This window comes from Schistocerca americana, chromosome 2, assembly GCF_021461395.2.
Source record: "Schistocerca americana isolate TAMUIC-IGC-003095 chromosome 2, iqSchAmer2.1, whole genome shotgun sequence".
Lineage (NCBI taxonomy): Eukaryota > Metazoa > Arthropoda > Insecta > Orthoptera > Acrididae > Schistocerca > Schistocerca americana.
Window position 1 is genome coordinate 244,282,549 of NC_060120.1, and position 15,242 is coordinate 244,297,790.

The 15,242-nt window shown below is 41.9% G+C and overlaps 1 protein-coding gene across 5 annotated transcripts in view; it reads left to right on the plus strand.

Annotated features, from left to right (window-relative positions):
* LOC124595585 overlaps positions 1 to 15,242 on the plus strand; it is a 202,525-nt gene that overhangs the window by 58,988 nt on the left and 128,295 nt on the right. Inside the window, exon 1 of one of the 5 annotated variants that reach the window (XM_047134379.1) lies at positions 4,495 to 4,604. The exons of the other annotated variants lie outside the window; for them this stretch is intronic. The gene's annotated coding sequence lies outside the window, so the exon portion shown is untranslated. Of the gene's footprint in view, positions 1 to 4,494; positions 4,605 to 15,242 lie in introns of those variants that run through there. 5 annotated transcript variants of the gene reach the window in all.

Below are 15,242 nucleotides of genomic sequence, written 5' to 3' on the forward strand. Positions count from 1 at the left end.
TAAATTTGTGTTTCCAAATGAAAGCATTGTCTTAAACAGTTTACATTTATTGTAGGTTAAATCAACTGAATATTGGCAGCACTTTCTTCTGATAATGTGATGCTGAAATCACATTTAATGCCTTTCACTTTAATGTAAAATTGAGCTTCGTTCTTCTTAACCAGTTGATTACAATCGCTAGCTCTGCATCACTGTACATGTATTCTGCAGGTAAGTTAAGGGGAACGTAAAAAGTTCTTCGCTCACAAATATTTATCCTCTAAGAATTATAATTTTGTATGTTTCTGGGTGCAGTTTTTCCACAAACCATGGTTACATAGTCCGCAGCTATTGTGACATATGTTTGATAAACGCAGAGCACGCTGTTTATGGACAAGAGCGGTTTTGTATTTGCTGTAGTACAAAAAGCAAATATATATACACACACACACACACACACACACACACACACACATATATATATATATATATATATATATATATATATATATATATATATATATATATATATATAGTACTCTTACTATCCATTTTCGTGCAATCATATTGTATTTCGAAGTGATAAGCTGCATCGAAAATTAGGTCATAGGACATTATTGAGTAGAATGGTGCAAAACAGGTTTTAGGAGACTGATTCTTTTGTTGCCAAGTCTAGCAATTATGCAAAGAACAAAAACACCTGAATTTAGCTGTTTGAGTGGCTAAGTAATGTTTCTTTCAGTTTGAGTTTCCAACAGTATGTACACCCAAAAATTTAGAAGATTTTACTCTGTTTGCTGACTGTTGTTCGCTTGCTACTTCAACTGTTGGTATGGCTCTATTTTTTGTACAGAACTGAATATACTGTGATTTCTCAGAACTAAGGAAAAGGCTACTCTTCGGGCAACCACTAAATAATTCTTTCAAAAACTTCATTAACAATTTATTCCGTTTGTTTCTCTCTAATTGTTTGCAAAAAGTGCTAAATCTGCTTGATGGATGTTAAGTGGAAGGTCATTCACATATTCCTTCAACGGTCCTTCGACGCACAAGCTGAACAAGGATATGATTATCTGCAATGCTGCCTTACATCCATTTTCATACAAACTTGTCTTACTTGATTAGCTACTTATATTACTCTCGCTGGGTTTGATTCATCGATTAGGTTATTGATCTGCCTCCGTATTTAAGCCCTTATCTTCTCACTCTCTTACCACGTTTCAGCCAAGATTAACCGGTTTTTCTCAGGGACTTTGCTGGAGGCTATTGCAACGTGCCCAGCACGGATTAAAAAAATATATTTCGTGTGAAAGACAATTGACTGTTTATTCAGACGAAGAAAAGGGTGCTATTGACAGGAGATCTAAAGTTGATTCTATTTTTCTAGGTTTCCAGAACTGTTTTGACACCGCTCCTCACAATCGACCTCTAATCAAATTGCTTGCCTATGGGTCATCGCCACAGTTCCGCGCCTGGATTCGTGACTTCCTGTCAGAAAGGTCACATTTCCTGCTGGTTGACTGAAACTTATCGAGTGAAACAGAACTGATTTCTGGGGTTCCCCAAGGAAGTCTTATAGGTTCTCTACTGTTCTTAGCCAATTTAAACAATTTAGGAGACGATGTGAGCCGCTCTGTCATGTGATGCTGTCATTTACCGTCAATTAAACTCGTCATAAATTCAATACGAATTGCAAAACGACTTAAACATGATATCTTTAAAGCACAAAAAGTGGCAATTGACCATTAACAGTAGAAAGCATGTGGCCTTCCGCTTGAGTACTAAAAAGGACGCGTTAAATTTAGATGACACGATGTAAAATACAAATATAAAGGCATAAAGGCAGTCAATTCCACTAAATACTTAGGAATAACAATCACGAACAACTTAAACCGGAACGAACACAAATTGGAGAGAGCGAATCAAAGACTGCATTCTAAGACTGCATTCTATTTGGAGAACACTTGGAAGATGCAACAAATCTACTAAAGAGAATGTCTATAATACGCTTGTCCGTCCTCTTCTAAGGTACTGCTGTGCAGTATGGGATCCTTACCAGATAGGATTGACGGAGGACATTGAAAAGGCTCAAAAGGAGGGCAGATCTTTTCACCTACATCTACATCTACGTGGATACTCTGCAAATCACACTTAAGTGCCTGGCAGTAGGTTCATCGAAACACCTTCACAATAATTCTCTGTTATTCCACTGTCGAATAGCACGCGAAGGAACGAACACCTATATTTTTCCGTGCGAGCTCAGATTTCCCTTATTTTATTATGATGATCGTTTCTTCCTATATAGGCCGTCGTCAACAAACTACTGTCACATTCGGAGGAGAAAGTTGGTGACTAAAATTTCAAGAGAAGATTCTGCCGCAACTAGAAATGCCTTTGTTTTAATGGCGTCCACCCCTCGTTCTGTACGTATCCGTGACTCTCTCTGTCCTATTCCTCGATAATACAATCCGTGCTACTCTTCTTTGAACTTTTTCGATGTACTCCGTCAAATCCTATCTGGTAAGGATCCCACTCCACGCAGCAGTACTCCAAAAGAGGACGGACAAGCGTACTGCAGTCAGACTCCTTAGTAGATTTGTTGCTTCTTCTAAATATTCTGCCAATAAATAGCAGTGTTTGGTTCGCCTTCCCCACAACGTTAACAATATGTTTTTTCCAGTGTAAGTTGTTCGTAATTGTAATTCCTAGGTATTTAGTTGAATTTACGGCCTTTAGATTTGATTAATTTATCGTGTAACTGCAGTTTAACAGATTGCTCTTAGCACTCATGTGAATGACCTCACGCTTTTCATTATTTAGGGTCAATTGCCAATTTTCACACAATACAGATATCTTTTCTAAATCTTTGTGCAATTTGTTTTGATTTTCTGATGGCTTTACTAGACAATAAACGGTAGCGTCATCTGCAAACAACCTAAGAGGGCTGCTCAGATCGTCTCCAACATCGTTTACATAGATAAGGAACAACAGAGGGCCTATAAAACTACCTTGTGGAACGCCAGAAATCACTTCTGTTTTAATGGATGACTTTCCGTCACTTACGAGGAACTGCGACCTCTCTGACAGGAAATCACGAATCCAGTCGCTTAACTGAGGCGATATTCCATACGCACACAATCTATTACAAGCCGCTTTTAACGTGCAGCATCAAAAGCCTTCTGGATATCTGGAATTACGGAATCAATTTGGAATCATTTGACAACACCAATGAACACTTCGTGTGAGTAAAAAGCTAGTTGTGTTTCGCAAGAGCGATGTTTTATAAATCTGTGCTGGCTGTGTGTCTATACATCGTTCTCTTCGACGTATTTTTTAGTGTTCGAACACAATACATGTTGCAAAATCCTGCTGCATATCGACGTTAATGAGATGGGCCTGTAATTTAGTGGATTACTCCTATCGCCTTCGTTGAACATTGGTGTGACCTGTGCAACTTTCCGGTCTGTGGGTACGGATCTTTCGTTTTGTATTGTAATAGGGGAGGATGTGTCACGAACACGATAAGCGACTTAGAGGGGCAGTCATTGAAACAAAGGCGTTTTCACTGTGGCAAGATCGTCTCTCGAAAATTCCATCACCGTCTTTCTCCTCAGAATACAAAGATATTTTGCTGACTCCGAAGTATATAGGGAGAAATAACCGCGTCATAAAAGAAATGACGGCTCTGACAGAAAGATTTAGGTGCTGCATAGGCAGAAATGAGCATCGTCATAAGAGAAATCAAGGCTCTAACAGGAAGATTTTGATGTTCATTTTTACCACGTTCTGTTCGAGGGTGGAACGTTAGGGAAGTAGTCTGAAACCGGTTCTATGAATCGTCTGCCAGCACTTAAGTGTGAATTGCGAAGTAGTCACGTAGATGTAGATGTAGGTACTTCCTCGTAATGGGTTCCTACCGGTGACATAAAACTACCAATATTAATGCTTTAACTTTAACTGGTCGTAAAATGTCTCCGGTTGGTCTTGGAGGGAGGGGATATGTAAGAGTTTGTTCACGGATTTCAAAACTTACTGATAAATGGTACCCCACTGCGAATCGGCGACAGGCTTTTGAGCGCCGTGTCTTTTCCTGCTGATAGTCGAGGAAATGCGGCGCCAGTTCTGCCTGTGCAGTTTGCCTAGACGGTCGCCGCTATGTGCGACGAGGTCAATGTTACGCGTCCGCTCGTGCCCTGCCGTGCTGGGACCTCGGGAGCCTGTAGTTGTCTTCTCGCTTGACGCTGTCGGGACTGCAGATGCCATTCCTATTTTGTTTGCGGACGTCCGCTGATGCCCCGCAAGTACTCGGAATTACCTGGACTTTTATCGGCTACCGACACTCACGATGGTACTCCTTTCGCAATAGACCTGTTGTGCTATCCCACTTAAATGAAGCGTTCGTATTCTGCTGTGTGGGTGCTAGCTAAGAGGCCTTCCTGTTTCCTATATTTTGACGGATCACACTCAGAAACGTCTCCTAAACGCCTGCAGTACTTAGAGCGCTCACGGCAACTTTTGTGGCTCCTGCTAAACACCGGATCCTGCGTCCACTGCAGAAAATTGTTTTCGATCCGCCTCCGCGTAAAAAAAAGAGCCTTACCGATAGCTGACGCCCTTGACGCGAGGTAAGTCTGTTTCTAGGAGTTATTCCTCTGTTTCATGAGCTCTGTCTTCCTATCTCTGGATTTTGTATCTCTAGCTCTCCCTCTCTCTCCCCCCCCCCCCAACTGCCTCCTTCCCTCTCCCTCTCCCTCTCCCTGACTCCTTCTCCCTCTCTCCCCCCCTCCCTTAGCACTCTCCCTTCCCTCCCCCCTTCCCCCCCCCCCCCTCTCTGTCCCTCTACATCTGCATCAACATCTACATCGATACTCCGCAAAACACTGTACGGTGCATGAGGAGGATACCCTCTACTACTACCAGTCATTTCCTCATTTCCTTTACTCTTCCACCTGCAGATAGTGTGAGGAAAAAACGACTGTCTGTATGCCTCCTTATGAGCCCTAATTTCTCGTATCTTATCTTCGTGGTCCTTATGCACAATGTATGTTGGCGGCAGTAGAACCGTTCGGCAGTCAGCTTCAAATGCCGGTTCTCTTAATTTTCTCAATAGTGTTTCTCGAAAAGAACGCCAGCTTCCCTTCAGGGGTTCCCATCTGAGTTCCCGATGCATCTCTTTAACATTTAACCTATTGCTCGAACCCACTGACAACAAATCTAGCAGCCCGCCTCTGAATTGATGTGATGTCTTCCTTCAGTCCGACCTGGAAAGCAACCCAAACACTCGAACACTCAAGAATAGGCCGCAACAGGGGCCTGTATGAGGTCTCCTTTACAGGTGAACCATTCTTTCCTAAAATTCTCCCAATAAACCGAAGTCGACTATTCGCCTTCCCTACCACAGTTCTCATATAGTAGTTCCACTTCATATCGCTTCGCAACGTTACGCCCAGCTATTTAAACGACTTGACTTAACCATGTCCCTCCCTCTCTCTGTCTCTGCCATTCCCTTCCTCCCCCCTTTCGCGCTCTCTCTTTCTCTCTGCCTTCCTGTCATATTCCCTGTTCTCCCACTCTCTCTCCTTTCTCCATCCTTCTCTTCCTCCCTCCCCCTTCCTACTCTTGCTCTCTTCCTCTCTCTTTCCCTCGCAGTCCTCGCTCTCCCAATCCTCCTCTTTCTGTCTTTATGTCTTATATATTGGCACAGAATGTACTATGTATTTCTCTCATTTCTTGTTTGGTATGCAGTGGATTGAAGCAGTAAAAGTGCGCACTTCCAATGCAGATGATGGTGGGATTCACCATGTACCATGGGTTAGGTTGTCCTTCATTACTCTCATTGTCGGCATCCCGTCAGGATTTCTGAATACCTTCACGTTCATGAACTAAAACATGCCATTCCTTTTCGGATACTAACTGTCTGATGGCGCTGCAGAGATCTCTGATTATTAATAAAATCTCTCGTACAAGCTGTGTTCGTATGAAAGTAGCCTAAGGCTCGTTCCACAGACGTTACCTCCTCCTCTACACCAGAATTTTAATGAACGCAGATTGTCTCACTTTAGTATTCGTTTTTCACGGCTGATGACATATTGGCGTCCGCGGAAGTTATTTGGGCTTAAACTCACTAACGAGCAAGTTTTCAGTGTTTAGCCAACTTGCTGGGAAGGAGGTGGAAGTAAAGAGCAAGCTGACGAAACGAATGCTAGAGGGTATCTCAGTGGGCATCCCGTATCAAGGCAAACATTTGCAGAGCTCTCTTATCGGACTATGACTGGCGTTCCAAAACGTGAAAAGATAAAGGTACGCGTTTCATGAAAAAAATGATTTGACTTACACGTTCCGAGATTAACAAGGGATGCCAACAGCCTGCATTGACCCCGACGTGCTTCGTCGCACTGAAGGAGGTGCACAAAATGGCAACTCATGTTAAAGTGTTTAGGAAGCTACACTTCCCCTTACGAAAAAAAAAAAAACAAGGCCACAGGATCCGTTTCGGACCAGATAGAATCGACAAAACACTCATAACAGATACATTTTGTTTCACTTGTCAGAAATGTAACCTAAGTGTCTCCATCGTCAGCCCAGCCGTTCGACTCCCAGTAATGGATAAAGGTCACCTCTACTTTTTCAATGATCTGCATTCAGCATACGTGTTTTGTAATGTAATCTACTCAGCCTCCGCTAAGTCATCGCTTCTCTTCTCTGTTGGAATCCAACAACGATTTTGTAATCCATCTACTCTTCACTCTCGTTTCTACCTGTCCGGCCCATGTCTTCTTCATTTTCATTGCGCCCTCTGTTCCAATCTGTTGCCTGATCCGTATGTTTTTGTCGTTTCTCTTCTAATAATATCCGACACAGATGTGTCCGTTGCTCGTTGAGTCACAATCAGTTTATGAATGATTTTCGCATAAATCGAAACTGGAAATTCAAACTGATCATGAACTTCCCTTTTCAGTCAATTCGGAAACATTTTTTTCGAAGTTAGATTTAGTGTATCAAATGTAATCCAACCCAGTTTTATTTTTCTCTTTATTGATTGTCCGAACAATATTGGCAGTTCATCTCCACGGGAGCAAAGAGTAAAATGCTATCAGCAAAAGCAAGACGATTCGAGTATGTCCACCCAACACGTGTTATTTTCTTGTTTCCGCAACTGAAGGAGCTAAAGGCTTTTCTTCTAGTGGTCCTTGTAGTAAGGGTATAAGACAATCCGTGTAGCAAGGGTACAAGACAAGAATGAAGTCTTTCGCCCTCTACTACTCAATCTACACACTTGTGTACCAGGGTACGACTTAACTAATGCCTACTTTGAATTGTCAATACAAAGTGTAATCTGCAATACAACGTTTCCAGTGTTGTGATGTCTATATGGGCACGTTCTCAAAGCCAACAAAAGAACTATGATCGTACCCATGCATACACCTCTCTGCACAATGGAAATCGACGGTGACGAATTCCTTTCTTCAGACGCCAAAAATTTGGAAATCGCATGGGAAGAGATCATGAATGTATGGAGGAAACAAACTTGGCAACATGTGGGCCTTCACATGCTTTTCGACTAACGCTGCATAAGTTTCGCTGCGAAACCGTCACACATCCTCCGTACATTCCCGATCCCTACGCATCCGATTCCCAAACTTTCGGATCCCTGGAGAAGGACATTCCTGGCCGTCAATTTGCTTCGAACGAAGAGGTGCACGCCTGGACACAATTATGGTCCTGCAAGCGCAAACTTTTTTCCACGAAGGCACTGACTGTCTTGTCTCACTGTGGAATAAACTTATTAACAATTATGACGATTACTTTTGAAATAATGAACAGTTTACTTACTTTTTTACGGTTCCGTGCCTCACTCGTTAAAAAAAAGGAACCATTACAGGGCCACTTTGTTGTCCTTCTGCCTGTCCGACTGTTAAAAACCCTTTTTGTCAGGAAAAGATGGACATATTAAGTTATAATTTACATAGTAAGATCTGTAGTCCCTTGGTGGCACAATAAATGTAAGATTCTAAGTCAGTACAGTCAAAAGATATGGCTATTTATGTCGTGTATTTTGATAGTCGCGAATTCGCCCATCAAAATCAATAGGAGTCCTCCCATTGACTGTAATCATGAATTTGGCGATAAGCAATGTTTCACAGTAAAACTAAAGGAAAAGAAATTAGAATATTGTTAATCTATAATTACAACGCACAAAAATATTTCTTTTGTCATTTATTATCCGACTTCAAACTTAAAATTTGAAATCTGATAAAATTAAATTTTCCTCGAGGAATTTTAGTCTCAGCTTTGTCTATGATAATGATGGAAGGTCAAGAGATGAATTAAAATTTTTGCTGTTACTGGGACTTGAACACAGCTGCCCATACTTTGCTGGGTAGGTGCGCTAGTCGGCAGAGCGCCACAACACTAAGGCTGCACGGATTAGACTAGTCTATTACCCTCACTAACACAACCTTCAGTTCATATGTAAAGTTTATTTTCTCCTTCTTTGATCGTCACTACTGCCGAGGCTCTCTGGTATTGGAATAGCATCCCAGCGTTGGACGTAATTTAATTCTATCAAATCTATAATCACCTATACCTGAGGTACAGGCAGGATGTCCCCATTACATCCAACGCTGGGATGCTACTCCAACACCAGAGAACCTCGGCAATAGTATGACTGTCTGAGAAGGGCATAATAAGTGAAGATGTGAATTAGAGTTTGTGCTATGGAGGGAACTGGACTAGTCCATGCAGCTATGTCAGATATAGCGCTGTGGTGCTCTGATGGCTAGCGTACCTGCTTAGTGAACAAAGAGATCTGGGTTGAAGCCCTGGCCATGACAAAAATTTATTTCATTTCCTCAACTTCCATCATTACCGAAGTTAAAGTTACAACATTCTCGAGAGTCTTGGGATTCCCAGGGACAATATCTTCCCAGTATCAATGTCGGTAACAGGCAAAAATAGTCGAGATTCCCTGTTCCCAGGATGGATGAGCTGTCTGTATACATAATTACGTTTGTACGGAGCCGTAAGAGCGCGGGTCGTACCCGCACCAGGCCAATTTTTTCCGTCTATTTCATTTTCATTTGACTGCCGCTTGTAGTGCCAAACCTAGGCCGTAATCTGAGGAACAAATTTGTGAGCATGTGTGTCTGGAGAATCGAAGTGTTGGAAATGTGGTGCTGTAGAAGGGTTTTTTAAAAAAAGTCTACGTACTCCACAATCCATCAAATAGTAGAGTCATCTTGTATCTTTCTTGTATCTTCCCATATACCGCTGCATCATCAGCAGACAGTCGCAGACTGTGCTTGAGGAGGTTTATGTGGCAAGTAACTTTACAAAATGAATGCTGGCCTATATCTCAAGTCAGCACCCTGTGTCATGGTAAATATTTGCACAGCTCTCTTATCTGAATCTGCTGGCATTCCAAAATACGCTATGAAGGATGTGCGTGGTACACAAAAAAATGATCTGAGTTAGGCATTTAGAGTATGAGAACCAACGCCAGAAGTCTGTGACCCACTTATTTCAACAAACTGAACACAGTAATCATGATGCACCCAAAAGTAAGTTGTGTAAAAGTGTTGCTGTTATTACACTTCCTTAAAAATGTAGGCCAAAGTTCATTACATAGGATCCGCTTCAAAACACATGGGATCGACAGAAAACTAAAATCAAAGAAAATTTACTTATATATCAAGCCTGTGACCATCATCATCATCGATGCGACATCCCGTGAGAGGTAAAGGTCTGCTTTACACGTTTTAATGCGCCATGGTCAGCGACATACGTTCTTGTTGTTATATCATGTTTTCCCAATGTCTGTGTCACATCTTCTGTCACGTCAACATCTTGTTCTTTTCTTCTCTCTTTAATTATGGTACGGAACGTTCTTGAATCATATATATGCTTTTGGCTTGCTACATTCCCCACACACCTGTTCATTCTCATTACGTCTGCTACTCTCCTCTATCCGCTAGTACTTGTTTCCTACTAGTATACGTGACGATCAAAAATTTCGCTTTGAGGGCGTCGCTGCAGCTTATACGCAACGATGCGCAACTCCGGTACGGTTATATAAGCACCGATATGTAGGCACGAGTTTAGTGTGGTATTCGTGTCTTTCTGGCGTGCGCGCAGTAAACGCCGAAACGCAGCCTACTGCGACGTTGTTACCAAATGTATCCAAACGGGGCCAACGTGCTGTTAGTCTTTCCTTGGCTGCCGAATAAAAATAAACGGGAGGCATTCACCAGAGAAAAAGAACATGCATGGGGCAACACATTTGTCGAAAAACGCCGTCTTGGGATGGTGCGCTAGGCTCCGTGCTGTTCCCGATTCGACAGCGGGCGCCAGTCGACTTTGGAGTCACACAGAAGTTACGCCAACTCAAGTGGGATACAATCGAGCAGCTCCGATCTCTCCCCAAGCGATTATCATGTCATCGATCCCCCAAAAAAGACCTTGAATGGTCGACCATTCCTGTCGACCAGGATGTGCAGCAGGCGGTTGCGCGGAAGGGCACACTGTTTTACCAAACAGGTACCTTGAACAGGCACCTGGTGCGTTGATGGGATTATTGGCTCACGGCAATTTTGCCTCGTGATTCTCAATCCAACATGTAATGGGAGAGATATGTATTAATCATGGGAGACTGGAACATACTAGTAGGGGAAGGAAGAGAAGATAGAATTGCAGAAGAGTGTGGACTTGGTAGGAGGAATGAGAGAGGTGCAAGACTGAATGAGTTCTGCGATACATTTCAGGTAGTAATAGCGAATATAGAGTTTAAAAATCACAAGAGGGAGAGGTGTACTTGGAAAAGACCCGGAGATACTCGAAAATTCCAGCTGGATTACATCATGGTCAGGCGGGGGCTATTGGGTTACGAGTATAAGGCGTACCCAAGAGCAGTTCACGGAAATTGTACAGATAAATATAGACAAAGAAGATAACCGCATTGAAAATCTTGGGTTATCATCAAGAGTTTACTGCTATGTTAGCGAGTCATTTGAGTTTCCATTTTCTGCAAACCAATAATGTTGCTGCATGCCCTACCCTCCAGTAGATCACAATTTAGCTGTGATGAGGAGACTGCAGTTTTTTAGAGAATCGTCCGGAAGAGTCACTGTAGAAACATGCGGGGTACTGGAGCACTGAGGAATGATGATGTCCGTCTGAAGTTATCTAAGACTGAAAAATACTTAAACCTAACTAACCTAAGGACATTACACACAACCATGTCCGCGACAGGATTCGAACCTGCGACCGTAGCAGCAGCGCGGTTCCGGACTGAAGCGCCTAGAACCGCTCGGTCACAGCTGCCGGCTCTAATCCTTAAGATACTGCGATAGTGAATACCACAATAGTCGTTTCAGTTGGAGAGGAACAGACCTATGTAAAAACAGCAATCACGGAAATTGTACAGATAAATATAGACAAAGAAGATAATTGCATTGAAAATCTCGGGTTGTCATCAAGAGTTTACTGCTATGTTAGCAAGTCATTTGAGTTTCCATTTTCTGCTATCCATTAATGTTGCTGTTACCGTCCAGCGTGCCAGCCAGACCCTAAAATTTCTTTCTCTTTCCCTCTGCTTCCCTTCCACATATCGCTCTACGACTTTTCTTATAAGCTTCCCCTTTTTTCTTACTGCATGTCAATTTTGCTTCTTTTTATTGCGTACATTCAGTAATTGTCTTTGATCTCCCACTTTACTCAGTACCTCTTCACTTTTCACTCTATCCATCTAACTTTTACTTTCCGTCCTCCCCTATCCGCATCTCAACAGCCCCTCTTTCTATCTTACTGTCCATGTTTCAATACCCCTGTAGGTGGATACACTACACAAAACATTTTATTAGTCTTTTCTTCATATCTCTGTCCATACTGATCGAGAAAACCCTCTTTTTCTTACAAAATGTCTCTTTCGCTATTGATATCCTAATTTCAGTTCTGTTGTTGCTCTTCGTTTTGTAACGGAAATAATACTTCACTTCATCGGAGAAAGAAGGAAGTCCAAAAATGTTCAGGAGAAGTTAAGGGGTAAAGCGATATACGTCACTTAAATAAATAGGAACTGCGAGGAAGCGAAGGCGAAATGGCTGCAGTAAAAATGCGAAATAGTTAAATGGTAATGGCCGTTGGAAGGATTGATTCAGCATATAGAAACGTCAAAGCAATTTTCGGTGGAATAAAAAAGAACTCGTCAACATTTTGATTGCAATAGAAATTCCACTGTTAAGTGCAGAAGAGAGCGCAGATGGGTGGGAAGGGTACACTGAAGGCCTCTAAGAGGGCGAGAAACTGTGACGAAAAAGACATGTCGATATGGACGACATAGGGACCGGATGTTAAGACTTTAACAGAGTTTTTGAAGGCTTGCGACCAAATAAGGCGGAAGGCATAGATAATATTCCTCAGGAGTTTCTAAAGCCATTGAGGGAATTAGCCACCAAATGGCTGTTCAAATTGATTTGTAAAATCCATGAGTCTGGAGACAAATAGTCAAACTTTCGGAAAACATCTACCCGAAGTTTGTCAGGGAAGATAAATGATTGAAGTATAGCAAAATCACGAGAATGGAAAAGAAAATTGAGGATCTGTTATATGACTATTAGGCTTTAGAAAAGGTAAAGCCTCAGCGAATTGTCGACGTAGAAAAAGCGTTTGACATGTAAAGTGGTACGCGATGTACGAAAAGCCGAAGAAAATAGGTTAAGCTATAGAGACAGAGAAGTAATATGCAATATGTACAACAAGCAAAAAGGAAAAAGTAAGAATGGCGGACGAAGAACGAAGTTCTGTGATTAGGAAGGATATGGGAGATAGTGTTCGAAGTATGAGTCGAAGAAGCAATGCCGGGAATAAAGGAAAGCTTCATGAGTGGTATCAAATTTCGAGGTGTATGGATATCAATGACTGAGATTGCCATCCTCAGTGAAAATGAGGAAGAACTGCAAGACATGCTGAATAAAGCCGGCCGCTGTGATCGAGCGGTTCTAGGCGCTTCAGTCCACAACCACGAGCCTGCTACGGTCGCAGGCTCGAATCCTGCCTCGGGCATGGATGTGTGTGATGTCCTTAGGTTATTTAGATTTAAGCAGTTGTAAGTCTAAGGGACTGATGACCTCAAATGTTAAGTCCCATAGTGCTTAGAGCCATTTGAACCATTTTTTGCTGAATAAAATTAGTAGACTAACGACTACACCCTGAAGTTAGTAAATAAACGAAAAAAGATCAACTGAAGGAGTTTCACCACCTTGGAAGAAAAATATCAAATGATGAAAGAGACAAAGAGGACTTAAAAGGCAGACTAACATAGGCAAAGAGGGCATTCCTGGCCAAATGAAGTCTGCTAGTATCAAACAACCTCCTTAATTAGCGGAAGAAATATCTGAGAGTGTACCTTTGGAACACAGCATTGTCTGGTAGTGAAACATGGACTTCGGGAAAAACGAAAAAGAAGAGAATCGAAGATCTGAGATTTGGTGCTATGTATGAATGTTGAAAATTAGATGGACTTATGACAATAGGCGATTAAAATGGAGTGTAGAAAACGCTGACTAAAAGAACGCACACAATGATGGGACATGTGTTAAGACATCAGGGCATAACATCCCTGCTACTAGAGGTAGCTGCAGAAGACAAAACGATAGGGGAAGACAGAGATAGGAATACATCCAAGAAATAATTGAGGACGTTGGATGCAAGTGCCACTCTGAGATGACGAGGTTAGCGCTGAAGAGGAATTCGTGGCGGGTAGCTTCAAATTAGTCAGAGGACCGATGAGTAAGAAATTTAATAAAAGGAAAAATTCTTGAAAACTAAAGTTTTGAACGAAGTCTGAAAACCTTTCGCGATATGTACATAGCATTTTCTTTTCTTTTTTTTCTTTTTGAACAAGGCGAGGTTAAATACAATATAAGCTGGAACGATCATGTAAAGGTTCAAGGATTAGAATTCGAATATCACCTAGACGATTGAGGGTGAAGGGCAAGTGTAAGCCAACGTGATGAATACTATGTAAGTGATGTGTCGGATAGAGAACAACAGACTCATTGGGGATTACTTGTAAGGGAAGGTGTCGTCGCTGATTGACTGTTGGCTTCAGTATAATTTGGAAGAAATTTGTATCAGGTCTTATGAATGGCAGATTGCTTTCAGTGTGGGTACATGGAAGGTAAAGCGAATGGGGAAGGAACATTCTCGTAACGTCCCAATGACATTCGTCATAAATAATCTATCACAGCCGGCCACTGTGGCCGAGCTGTTCTAGGCGCTTCAGTCCGGAACCGCGCTGCTGCTATGGTCGCAGGTTCGAATCCTGCCTCGGGCATGGATGTTTGTGCTGTTCTTATGTTAGTTAGGTTTAAGCAGTTCTTAGTCTAGGGGACTGATGACCTCAGATGTTAAGTCCCATAGTGCTTAGAGCCATTTGAACCAATCTATCACAATTTGAGAAGAACAGTGATGGCCATATCTACAACACTAGAAGCAAAAAATGAACTTTATTACCTATTGATAAAGCTGACTCAGAAAGTAGGTCAAGTGACTCAGAAAGGAATTGAATATACAACAACAAAAATTCTTGATCGTTTGCCAAATAACATGTCTGACAGGAGCGAATCAAGTTTTAAATCTAAGGACTACAAATATTGAAGTGTAAATGATTATTAATACTAATCATGAATAAATATCTTGTAAACTGACTCGTTCAACATCATTTCGATAAAAGAATCGTTCAAATGATCTGTGGAACATGTAAATAACTAATTAAATAATATAATATTAATGTTTTGTTGTTCGACTCTGCCAAATCGATTAAATATCTAGGCTGAACGAGCACGTCTGTTCTGCCGCAGGTACGACGAATGGGCGATCACAGTGTTTACTGGGGGAGTTCTGATAAAGTGTAGCCCATCTACAAAGGATGACCGCGTATAGTACGCTTGTACGACCTATTCTTGAGATCTGCTCGAGTGTTTATGATCCTTAGCAGGTCGGACTGAAGAAAGATCATCAAACTAATTGAGAGGCGTGTTGATAAACATGTCACTGGCCGATTCACTCAGTACGCAAGTGTTAGAGAAATACTTCTTGAGCTTAGATGGGAATCAATGGAGGGGAAAAAAGACATCTGAGGAAATTTAAAGAACCACCATATGCAACAGACTGCAAAGAAACCCATTATTATACGATTAAACTATTGGCCATGAATCACTGGAAACAGTAAAAATTGTAAAGTATGTAGCAGTAACCGCCTGGAG